The 13,749-nt window shown below is 47.4% G+C and overlaps 1 protein-coding gene across 3 annotated transcripts in view; it reads right to left on the reverse strand.

The window, feature by feature from the left end:
- LOC123757612 (uncharacterized) overlaps positions 1 to 7,381 on the reverse strand; it is a 55,416-nt gene extending 48,035 nt beyond the window's left edge. For all 3 annotated transcript variants that reach the window (XR_011229095.1, XM_069326997.1, XM_069326996.1), the window contains exon 1: positions 7,207 to 7,381. The gene's annotated coding sequence lies outside the window, so the exon portion shown is untranslated. The remainder of the gene's footprint in view (positions 1 to 7,206) is intronic.
- Between the last annotated feature and the right edge of the window lie 6,368 nt (positions 7,382 to 13,749).

Consider the following 13,749-nt stretch of genomic DNA (forward strand, 5'->3'; position numbering starts at 1 on the left):
CCTAGAATCTGGATGTAGCAGGTGCTCAATTGTCAAAAGTGAAAAATTGGTTTTGTCTTCCGAATGCACCATTTCTGTAAATTTGCTAATAATCTTTTAAAAATAGTAAATGCCATTATTTTTGCAAAATTATTACGAGATCTATTATACTAATAACGGTTTGATAAAATACAGTAGACTGCCTACTGGATAATAGTTCCAGTCCACCTGTAGACAGGGATCTCACATCAGCTTGTATATTATACAAGGATAAGATTTGATAAATTCAGTTATTTGACTGAACACTGGCTCTGTTTAAATCAGAGATTTAAACATACATAGTCTAACCTAGCTCCATAACTAACAGCCATTAGCCATTCATGCACAGCCATCAGCTGGGCCATAGACCGGCAATTTTGCTTTTTTCCCAAGCCGGTCTGTTTTTTTTCGATGCCTCAGTGGCCCATGCACAGGTCCGTTCAAGGGGATTAAATAGCCGTTCTATGGCCCCAGGGTTTGTATTTTATCAAACTCTTATTAGAATAATAGATCTCGTAATAATTTTGCAAAAATAGTGGCATTTACTATTTTAAAAAGCTCGGGTGCAGGGGGGGGGGGGTTATGTAAAAGCCAGGTTTGTGCCTCGGAGAGGCTATGGGATCCAGTAAGATCGTCCTTCCTTTCCTCCCTAGAATCTGGATGTAGCAGGTGCTCAATTGTCAAAAGTGAAAAATTGGTTTTGTCTTCCGAATGCACCATTTGTGTAAATTTGCTAATAATCTTTTAAAAATAGTAAATGCCATTATTTTTGCAAAATTATTACGAGATCTATTATACTAATAACGGTTTGATAAAATACAGTAGACTGCCTACTGGATAATAGTTCCAGTCCACCTGTAGACAGGGATCTCACATCAGCTTGTATATTATACAAGGATAAGATTTGATAAATTCAGTTATTTGACTGAACACTGGCTCTGTTTAAATCAGAGATTTAAACATACATAGTCTAACCTAGCTCCATAACTAACAGCCATTAGCCATTCATGCACAGCCATCAGCTGGGCCATAGACCGGCAATTTTGCTTTTTTCCCAAGCCGGTCTGTTTTTTTTCGATGCCTCAGTGGCCCATGCACAGGTCCGTTCAAGGGGATTAAATAGCCGTTCTATGGCCCCAGGGTTTGTATTTTATCAAACTCTTATTAGAATAATAGATCTCGTAATAATTTTGCAAAAATAGTAGCATTTACTATTTTAAAAAGCTCGGGTGCAGGGGGGGGGGGTTATGTAAAAGCCTGGTTTGTGCCTCGGAGAGGCTATGGGATCCAGTAAGATCGTCCTTCCTTTCCTCCCTAGAATCTGGATGTAGCAGGTGCTCAATTGTCAAAAGTGAAAAATTGGTTTTGTCTTCCGAATGCACCATTTCTGTAAATTTGCTAATAATCTTTTAAAAATAGTAAATGCCATTATTTTTGCAAAATTATTACGAGATCTATTATACTAATAACGGTTTGATAAAATACAGTAGACTGCCTACTGGATAATAGTTCCAGTCCACCTGTAGACAGGGATCTCACATCAGCTTGTATATTATACAAGGATAAGATTTGATAAATTCAGTTATTTGACTGAACACTGGCTCTGTTTAAATCAGAGATTTAAACATACATAGTCTAACCTAGCTCCATAACTAACAGCCATTAGCCATTCATGCACAGCCATCAGCTGGGCCATAGACCGGCAATTTTGCTTTTTTCCCAAGCCGGTCTGTTTTTTTTCGATGCCTCAGTGGCCCATGCACAGGTCCGTTCAAGGGGATTAAATAGCCGTTCTATGGCCCCAGGGTTTGTATTTTATCAAACTCTTATTAGAATAATAGATCTCGTAATAATTTTGCAAAAATAGTAGCATTTACTATTTTAAAAAGCTCGGGTGCAGGGGGGGGGGGGGTTATGTAAAAGCCTGGTTTGTGCCTCGGAGAGGCTATGGGATCCAGTAAGATCGTCCTTCCTTTCCTCCCTAGAATCTGGATGTAGCAGGTGCTCAATTGTCAAAAGTGAAAAATTGGTTTTGTCTTCCGAATGCACCATTTCTGTAAATTTGCTAATAATCTTTTAAAAATAGTAAATGCCATTATTTTTGCAAAATTATTACGAGATCTATTATACTAATAACGGTTTGATAAAATACAGTAGACTGCCTACTGGATAATAGTTCCAGTCCACCTGTAGACAGGGATCTCACATCAGCTTGTATATTATACAAGGATAAGATTTGATAAATTCAGTTATTTGACTGAACACTGGCTCTGTTTAAATCAGAGATTTAAACATACATAGTCTAACCTAGCTCCATAACTAACAGCCATTAGCCATTAGCCATTCATGCACAGCCATCAGCTGGGCCATAGACCGGCAATTTTGCTTTTTTCCCAAGCCGGTCTGTTTTTTTTCGATGCCTCAGTGGCCCATGCACAGGTCCGTTCAAGGGGATTAAATAGCCGTTCTATGGCCCCAGGGTTTGTATTTTATCAAACTCTTATTAGAATAATAGATCTCGTAATAATTTTGCAAAAATAGTAGCATTTACTATTTTAAAAAGCTCGGGTGCAGGGGGATGAGGGACTATCTGGGTGAAGTGCAGTGGGAGGAAGAAATTAGAGGAAAGACAGTCCAAGATATGATGGACCTAGTCATACAGAAATGCCAGGAGGCCGAAGAGAGATTTATACCAACGGTAAAGGGAAAAAATAAGAAGGAATATAATAACCCATGGTTTAATAGACAGTGTCAGGAAGCAAAAATGGCCAGCAGGCGGGAGTGGAGGAAGTACAGAAGACAAAGAACAGAGGACAACAGAAGCAGATACAACAGAGCTAGGAACGATTACATTAACATAAGACGAACATCGGAAAGGGACTATGAGAACGATATTGCAATCAAAGCGAAAAAACAACCTAAGTTACTACACAGTCATATAAGAAGAAAAATGTCGGTGAACGACCAAGTGACAAGACTAAGGAAGACAGAGGGGGCATATACTGAAAGTGACAAGGAAATCTGCGAGGCACTGAATGCCAGTTTCCATGGAGTGTTCACTACCGAGCCTGAGCAGCTCCCATTGTTGGAAGGGGTTACCCTAGATGAAAGACTATCAGATATAGAGGTGACAGCAGAGGAGGTAATGAAACAGTTGACAACTCTAGATGCAACTAAAGCAGTTGGACCAGACAAAGTATCACCGTGGATACTAAAAGAAGCAGCACAGGCCCTCAGCGTGCCTCTGGCAATGATCTTTAATGAGTCACTTATGTCAGGAGAATTGCCCAGTTGCTGGAAGAAGGCAAATGTCGTGCCGATCTTCAAGAAAGGAGATAGGGAGGAGGCACTTAACTACAGACCTGTATCACTGACAAGCATCCCCTGTAAAATACTGGAAAGAATAATTAGGCTACGACTGGTTGCACACCTGGAGAACATTAGGTTTGTGAACAAACATCAACATGGGTTCTAGACAGGGAAATCGTGCCTAACAAACCTTCTGGAATTCTATGATAAAATAACGAGGATAAGACAGGACAGAGATGGTTGGGCAGACTGCATATTTCTGGACTGCCAAAAAGCCTTTGATACAGTACCGCACATGAGACTGCTGTTCAAGCTCGAGAGGCAGGCGGGGGTGGGGGGAAAGGTCCTAGAATGGATAAGGAACTACCTAACAGGAAGGAGCCAAAGAGTTACGGTAAGGGGCGAGAAGTCGGACTGGCGAACAGTAACAAGTGGAGTACCACAAGGATCGGTGCTGGGACCAATTCTATTTCTTGTATATGTTAACGACATGTTTACAGGCGTAGAGTCCTACATGTCGATGTTTGCGGATGATGCAAAGTTGATGAGAAGAGTTGTGACAGATGAGGATTGCAGGATCCTCCAAGAGGACCTGAACAGATTGCAGAGATGGTCAGAGAAATGGCTACTAGAATTCAACACGAGCAAATGTAAAGTTATGGAAATGGGACTAGGAGATAGGAGACCAAAGGGACAGTACACAATGAAGGGGAACAGCCTACCTGTAACGACGCGTGAAAGAGACCTGGGGGTGGACGTAACACCTAATCTATCTCCTGAGGCACATATTAATAGGATAACGACAGCAGCGTACTCTACACTGGCAAAAGTTAGAACATCATTCAGAAACCTAAGTAAGGAGGCATTTAGGGCGCTTTACACTGCCTACGTAAGGCCAGTCTTAGAGTATGCCGCCTCATCATGGAGTCCCCATCTGAAGAAGCATATAATGAAACTGGAAAAGGTTCAGAGGTTTGCAACGAGACTCGTCCCAGAGCTACGAGGGATGGGGTATGAAGAGCGCCTGAGGGAACTGTGCCTTACGACACTAGAAAGAAGAAGGGAGAGGGGGGACATGATAGGAACGTATAAGATACTCAGAGGAATTGACAGAGTGGACATAGACGAAATGTTCACACGGAATAGTAACAGAACGAGAGGACATGGATGGAAGCTTGAAACTCAGATGAGTCACAGAGATGTTAGGAAGTTTTCTTTTAGCGTGAGAGTAGTGGGGAAATGGAATGCACTTCAGGAACAGGTTGTGGAAGCAAATACTATTCATAATTTTAAAACCAGGTATGATAGGGAAATGGGACAAGAGTCATTGCTGTAAACAACCGATGCTCGAAAGGCGGGATCCAAGAGTCAATGCTCGATCCTGCAAGCACATATAGGTGAGTACATATAGGTGAGTACACATAAGGATAAGACAGGACAGAGATGGTTGGGCAGACTGCATATTTCTGGACTGCCAAAAAGCCTTTGATACAGTACCGCACATGAGACTGCTGTTCAAGCTCGAGAGGCAGGCGGGGGTGGGGGGAAAGGTCCTAGCATGGATAAGGAACTACCTAACAGGAAGGAGCCAAAGAGTTACGGTAAGGGGCGAGAAGTCGGACTAGCGAACAGTAACAAGTGGAGTACCACAAGGATCGGTGCTGGGACCAATTCTATTTCTTGTATATGTTAACGACATGTTTACGGGCGTAGAGTCCTACATGTCGATGTTTGCGGATGACGCAAAGTTGATGAGAAGAGTTGTGACAGATGAGGATTGCAGGATCCTCCAAGAGAACCTGAACAGGTTGCAGAGATGGTCAGAGAAATGGCTACTGGAATTCAACACGAGCAAATGTAAAGTTAGGGAAATGGGACTAGGAGATAGAAGACCGAAGGGACAGTACACAATGAAGGGGAACAGCCTACCTGTAACGACGCGTGAAAGAGACCTGGGGGTGGACGTAACACTTAATCTATCTCCTGAGGCACATAAATAGGATAACGACAGCAGCGTACTCTACACTGGCAAAAGTTAGAACATCATTCAGAAACCTAAGTAAGGAGGCATTTAGGGCGCTTTACACTGCCTACGTAAGGCCAGTCTTAGAGTATGCTGCCTCATCATGGAGTCCCCATCTGAAGAAGCATATAATGAAACTGGAAAAGGTTCAGAGGTTTGCAACGAGACTCGTCCCAGAGCTACGAGGGATGGGGTATGAGGAGCGCCTGAGGAAACTGTGCCTTACGACACTAGAAAGAAGAAGGGAGAGGGGGGACATGATAGGAACGTATAAGATACTCAAAGGGATTGACAGAGTGGACATAGACGAAATGTTCACACGGAATAGTAACAGAACGAGGGGACATGGATGGAAGCTTGAAACTCAGATGAGTCACAGAGATGTTAGGAAGTTTTCTTTTAGCGTGAGAGTAGTGGGAAAATGGAATGCACTTCAGGAACAGGTTGCGGAAGCAAATACTATTCATAATTTTAAAACCAGGTATGATAGGGAAATGGGACAGGAGTCATTGCTGTAAACAACCGATGCCCGAAAGGCGGGATCCAAGAGTCAATGCTCGATCCTGCAGACACAACTAGGTGAGTACAACTAGGTGAGTACACACACACACACACACACACACTCACTCACACACACACACACACACACACACACACTCACTCACACACACACACACACACACTCACTCACTCACTCACACACACACACACACACACACACACACACACACATCCTCCAAGAGGACTTAAACAGGCTGCAGAGATGGTCAGGGAAATGGCTACTGGAGTTTAACACCAGTAAATGTAAAGTTATGGAAATGGGATCAGGTGACAGGAGACCAAAGGGACAGTACACAATGAAGGGGAACAGCCTACCTGTAACGATTCGAGAAAGAGACCTGGGAGTGGATGTGACACCTAATCTAACTCCTGAGGCACATATAAATAGGGTAACGACAGCAGCGTACTCTACACTGGCGAAAATTAGAACTTCATTCAGAAACCTAAATGAGGAAGCTTTTAGGGCGCTTTACACTGCCTACGTGAGACCCGTCTTAGAGTATGCCGCGCCATCATGGAGCCCCCACCTGAAGAAACACATAAAGAAACTGGAGAAGGTTCAGAGGTTTGCGACGAGGCTTGTCCCAGAGCTACGAGGGATGGGATATGAAGAGCGGCTGAAGGAACTGAACCTTACGACACTAGAGAAAAGAAGGGAGAGAGGAGATATGATAGGGACATATAAAATACTCAGGGGAATTGACAAAGTGGAAATAGATGAAATGTTCACATGTAATAATAACAGAACGAGGGGACATGGGTGGAAACTGGAAACTCAGATGAGTCACAGAGATGTTAAGAAGTTTTCTTTTAGCGTGAGAGTAGTAGAAAAATGGAATGCACTTGGGGAACAGGTTGTGGAAGCAAATACTATTCATACTTTTAAAACTAGGTATGATAGGGAAATGGGACAGGAGTCATTGCTGTAAACAACCGATAGCTAGAAAGGCGGGATCCAAGAGTCAATGCTCGATCCTGCAAGCACATATAGGTGAGTACATATAGGTGAGTACACACACACACACACACACACACACACACACACACACACACACACACACACACACACACACACACACACACACCGACACACACACCGACACACACACACACACACACACACACACACACACACACACACACACACACACACACACACACACACACACACACACACACACACACACTCACACACACCGACACACACACACCGACACACACACACACACACACACACACACACACACACACACACACACACACACACACACACACACACACACACACACACTTACTGTGGTGTGTTCTGCTGTCTTCTAATGACGAGATGCTGTTGAGTCTGCATTGACCATTCCCCTGATCACCGACTTGTTACTGATCACTTGTCCATCGTGAACTGTCAGTATGGCCCTGACCGTTATGTATCAGGCGAGACAACACAACAAGGCTGTGGCACCCGCAGGCACTCCCGTCTACAGTGACCCTGGGCAATTACTCCCATACCCCCGCAGCCAGAACGGCAGTGTTACCAAACTTCACTTGAGGCTAAAACCTTCCTTCATTCCTTCGTCCAACTGACGCTCACAGTGGCCTACGTATGTGGCTTTTGTATATATGTAACGTAGTATTTAAACTGTTTATATGTTTTTAAAGTATGAGAGTGTTGAGGTTTATTTAATATTAAGGTTATGTGTGGAGTGATGATAGTGGTGGGCAGGACGCGTATGGTACTGGTCTCTGGCCTTGGGAGAGGATGTGATCATTCCGGAGAAGGGAGGGAAGAGAAAGGGAGAGGAGGATAGGGAGGGAAAAGAAAGGGAGAGGAGAGAAGAGAAAGGGAGAGGAGGGTAGGGGGATTGCATTATTCGGAATGACAAAGCAAAAACTTAAATAGATTCAGATCTGTTGAAACATATAATGTAAACTGATATAATATTTGTTCTATACCAGGCTTAGAAGACTTTTTGGGTTGTGTAACTGTCTATAGTTTGTACACTCTGTCCACAGTCACTGTAGTTATATCTGGAGCACACCTGCAGTATGGAGCACACCTGCAGTATGGAGCACACCTGCAGTATGGAGCACACCTGCAGTATGGAGCACACCTGCAGTATGGAGCACACCTGCAGTATAGAGCACACCTGCAGTATGGAACACACCTGCAGTATGGAACACACCTGCAGTATGGGACACACCTGCAGTATGGAGCACACCTACAGTATGGAGCACACCTGCAGTATGGAACACACCTGCAGCATGGGGCACACCTGCAGTATGGAACACACCTGGAGGATGGAGCACACCTGCAGTATGGAGCACTCCTGGAGTATGGAGCACACCTGCAGTATGGAACACACCTGCAGTATGGAACACACCTGCAGTATGGAGCACACCTGCAGTATGGAGCACACCTGCAGTATGGAGCACACCTGCAGTATGGAGCACACCTGCAATATGGACCACACCTGCAGTATGGAGCACACCTGCAGTATGGAGCACACCTGCAGTATGGAGCACACCTGCAGTATGGAGCACACCTGCAGTATGGAGCACACCTGCAGTATGGAGCACAAATGGAGCACACCTGCAGTATGGAGCACACCTGCAATATGGAACACACCTGCAGTATGGGACACACCTGCAGTATGGGGCACACCTGCAGTATGGAACACACCTGGAGGATGGAGCACACCTGCAGTATGGAGCACACCTGCAGTATGGAACACACCTGCAGTATATAACACACCTGCAGTATGGAACACACCTGCAGTATGGAGCACACCTGCAGTATGGAGCACACCTGCAGTATGGAGCACACCTGCAGTATGGAGCACACCTGCAATATGGACCACACCTGCAGTATGGAGCACACCTGCAGTATGGAGCACACCTGCAGTATGGAGCACAAATGGAGCACACCTGCAGTATGGAGCACACCTGCAGTATAGAGCACACCTGCAGTATGGAGCACACCTGCAGTACGGAGCACACCTGCAGTATGGAGCACACCTGCAATATAGAGCACACCTGCAGTATGGAACACACCTGCAGTATGGAGCACACCTGCAGTACGGAGCACACCTGCAGTATGGAGCACACCTGCAGTATGGAGCACACCTGCAGTATGGAGCACACCTGCAGTATGGAGCAAACCTGCAGTATGGAGCACACCTGCAGTATGGAGCACAAATGGAGCACACCTGCAGTATGGAGCACACCTGCAATATGGAACACACCTGCAGTATGGAGCACACCTGCAGTATAGAGCACACCTGCAGTATGGAGCACACCTGCAATATGGAACACACCTGCAGTATGGAGCACACCTGCAGTATAGAGCACACCTGCAGTATGGAGCACACCTGCAGTATGGAACACACCTGCAGTATGGAGCACACCTGCAATATTAAGCGCACAACTGCAGTATGGAGCACACCTGCAGTATGGAGCACACCTGCAGTATGGAGCACACCTGGAGCACACCTGCAGTATGGAGCACACCTGCAGTATGGAGCACACCTGCAGTATGAAGCACACCTGCAGTATGGAGCACACCTGCACTATGGAACACACCTGCAGTATGGAGCACACCTGCAGTATGGAGCACACCTGCAGTATGGAGCACACCTGCAGTATGGAGCACACCTGCAGTATGGAGCACGCCTGCAGTATGGAGCACACCTGCACTATGGAACACACCTGCAGTATGGAACACACCTGCAGTATGGAGCACACCTGCAATATGGACCACACCTGCAGTATGGAGCACACCTGCAGTATGGAACACACCTGGAGTACACCTGCAGTATGGAGCACACCTGCAGTATGAAGCACACCTGCAGTATGGAGCACACCTGCAGTATGGAGCACACCTGCAGTATGGAGCACACCTGCACTATGGAACACACCTGCAGTATGGAGCACACCTGCAGTATGGAGCACACCTACAATATGGAACACACCTGCAGTATGGAGCACACCTGCAGTATGGAGCACACCTGCAGTATGGAGCACACCTGCAATATGGAACACACCTGCAGTATGGAGCACACCTGCAATATGGACCACACCTGCAGTATGGAGCACACCTGCAGTCTGGAGCACACCTGCAGTATGGAACACACCTGCAGTATGGAGCACACCTGCAGTATGGAGCACACCTGCAGTATGGAGCACACCTGCAGTATGGAGCACACCTGCAGTATGGAGCACACCTGGAGCACACCTGCAGTATGGAGCACACCTGCAATATGGAACACACCTGCAATATGGAGCACACCTGCAGTATGGAGCACACCTGCAATATGGAACACACCTGCAGTATGGAGCACACCTGCAATATGGACCACACCTGCAGTATGGAGCACACCTGCAGTATGGAGCACACCTGCAGTATGGAGCACACCTGCAGTATGGAGCACACCTGCAGTATGGAGCACACCTGCAGTATGGAACACACCTGCAGTATAGAGCAAACCTGCAGTATGGAGCACACCTGCAGTATGGAACACACCTGCAGTATAAAACACACCTGCAGTATGGAGCACACCTGCAGTATGGAGCACACCTGCAGTATGGAGCACACCTGCAGTATAAAACACACCTGCAGTATGGAGCACACCTGCAGTATGGAGCACACCTGCAGTATGGAACACACCTGCAGTATGGAGCACACCTGCAGTATGGAGCACACCTGCAGTATGGAGCACACCTGCAGTATGGAGCACACCTGGAGTATGGAGCACACCTGGAGTATGGAACACACCTGCAGTATGGAGCACACCTGCAGTATAGAGCACACCTGAAGTATGGAGCACACCTGCAGTATGGAGCACACCTGCAGTATGGAACACACCTGCAGTATGGAGCACACCTGCAGTTTGGAGCACACCTGGAGCACACCTGCAGTATGGAGCACACTTGCAGTATGGAACACACCTGCAGTATGGAGCACACCTGCAGTATGGAGCACACCTGCAGTAAGGAGCACACCTGCAGTATGGAACACGCCTGCAGTATGGAGCACACCTGCAATATGGAGCACACCTGCAGTATGGAGCACACCTGTAGTGTGGAGCACAACTGGAGTATGGAACACACCTGCAGTATGGAGCACACCTGCAGTATGGAGCACACCTGCAGTATGGAGCACACCTGCAGTATGGAACACACCTGCAGTATGGAGCACACCTGCAGTATGGAACACACTTGCAGTATGGAGCACACCTGCATTATGGAACACACCTGCAGTATGGAGCACACCTGCAGTATGGAACACGCCTGCAGTATGGAGCACACCTGCAATATGGAGCACACCTGCAGTATGGAGCACACCTGTAGTGTGGAGCACAACTGGAGTATGGAACACACCTGCAGTATGGAGCACACCTGCAGTATGGAGCACACCTGCAGTATGGAGCACACCTGCAGTATGGAACACACCTGCAGTATAGAGCACACCTGCAGTATGGAACACACCTGCAGTATGGAGCACACCTGCAGTATGGAACACACCTGCAGTATGGAGCACACCTGCATTATGGAACACACCTGCAGTATGGAACACACCTGCAGTATGGAACACATCTGCAGTATGGAGCATACCTGCAGTATGGAACACACCTGCAGTATGGAACACACCTGCAGTATGGAACACACCTGCAGTATGGAGCACACCTGCAGTATGGAGCACACCTGCAGTATGGAACACACGTGCAGTATGGAACACACCTGCAGTATGGAACACACCTGCAGTATGGAGCACACCTGCAGTATGGAACACACCTGCAGTATGGAGCACACCTGCAGTATGGAGCACACCTGGAGCACACCTGCAGTATGGAGCACACCTGCAGTATGGAACACACCTTCAGTATGGAGCACACCTACAGTATGGAGCACACCTGCAGTATGGAACACACCTGCAGTATGGAACACACCTGCAGTATGGAACACACCTGCAGTATGGAACACACCTGCAGTATGGAGCACACCTGCAGTATGGAACACACCTGCAGTATGGAACACACCTGCAGTATGGAACACACCTGCAGTATGGAGCACACCTGCAGTATGGAGCACACCTGCAGTATGGAACACACCTGCAGTATGGAACACACCTGCAGTATAGAGCACACCTGCAGTATGGAGCACACCTGCAGTATGGAGCACACCTGCAGTATGGAGCACACCTGCAGTATGGAACACACCTGCAGTATGGAGCACACCTGGAGCACACCTGCAGTACGGAGCACACCTGCAGTATGGAACACACCTGCAGTATGGAGCACACCTGCAGTATGGAGCACACCTGCAGTATGGGGCACACCTGCAGTATGGAGCACACCTGCAATATGGAGCACACTTGCAGTATGGAGCACACCTGCAGTATGGAACACACCTGCAGTATGGAGCACACCTGCAATATGGAGCACACTTGCAGTATGGAGCACACCTGCAGTATGGAACACACCTGCAGTATGGAGCACACCTGCAGTATGGAGCACACCTGCAGTATGAAGCACACCTGCAGTATGGAGCACACCTGCAGTATGGAACACACCTGCAGTATGGAACACACCTGTAGTATGGAGCACACCTGCAGTATGGAACACACCTGCAGTATGGAGCACACCTGCAGTATGGAGCACACCTGCAGTATGGAGCACACCTGCAGTATGGAACACGCCTGCAGTATGGAGCACACCTGCAATATGGAGCACACCTGCAGTATGGAGCACACCTGTAGTGTGGAGCACAACTGGAGTATGGAACACACCTGCAGTATGGAGCACACCTGCAGTATGGAGCACACCTGCAGTATGGAACACACCTGCAATATGGAGCACACCTGCAGTATGGAACACACCTGCAGTATGGAGCACACCTGCAGTATGGAACACACCTGCAGTATGGAACACACCTGCAGTATGGACTACACCTGCAGTATGGAGCACACCTGCAGTATGGAGCACACCTGCAGTATGGAACACACCTGCAGTATGGAACACACCTGCAGTATGGAGCACACCTGCAGTATGGAGCACACCTGCAGTATGGAGCACACCTGCAGTATGGAGCACACCTGCAGTATGGAGCACACCTGCAGTATGGAACACACCTGCAGTATGGAACACACCTGCAGTATGGAGCACACCTGCAGTATGGAGCACACCTGCAGTATGGAGCACACCTGCAGTATGGAACACACCTGCAGTATGGAGCACACCTGCAGTATGGAACACACCTGCAGTATGGAACACACCTGCAGTATGGAGCACACCTGCAGTATGGAGCACACCTGCAGTATGGAGCACACCTGCAGTATGGAGCACACCTGCAGTATGGAACACACCTGCAACATGGAACACACCTGCAGTATGGAGCACACCTGCAGTATGGAGCACACCTGCAGTATGGAGCACACCTGCAGTATGGAACACACCTGCAGTATGGAGCACACCTGCAGTATGGAACACACCTGCAGTATGGAACACACCTGCAGTATGGAGCACACCTGCAGTATGGAACACACCTGCAGTATGGAACACACCTGCAGTATGGAGCACACCTGCAGTATGGAACACACCTGCAGTATGGAGCACACCTGCAGTATGGAACACACCTGCAGTATGGAACACACCTGCAGTATGGAACACACCTGCAGTATGGAACACACCTGCAGTATGGAGCACACCTGCAGTATGGAGCACACCTGCAGTATGGAGCACACCTGCAGTATGGAACACACCTGCAGTATGGAACACACCTGCAGTATGGAACACACCTGCAGTATGGAACACACCTGCAGTATGGAACACACCTGCAGTATGGAACAC

The sequence above is a fragment of the Procambarus clarkii genome, chromosome 19 (genome assembly GCF_040958095.1).
Source record: "Procambarus clarkii isolate CNS0578487 chromosome 19, FALCON_Pclarkii_2.0, whole genome shotgun sequence".
NCBI lineage: Eukaryota > Metazoa > Arthropoda > Malacostraca > Decapoda > Cambaridae > Procambarus > Procambarus clarkii.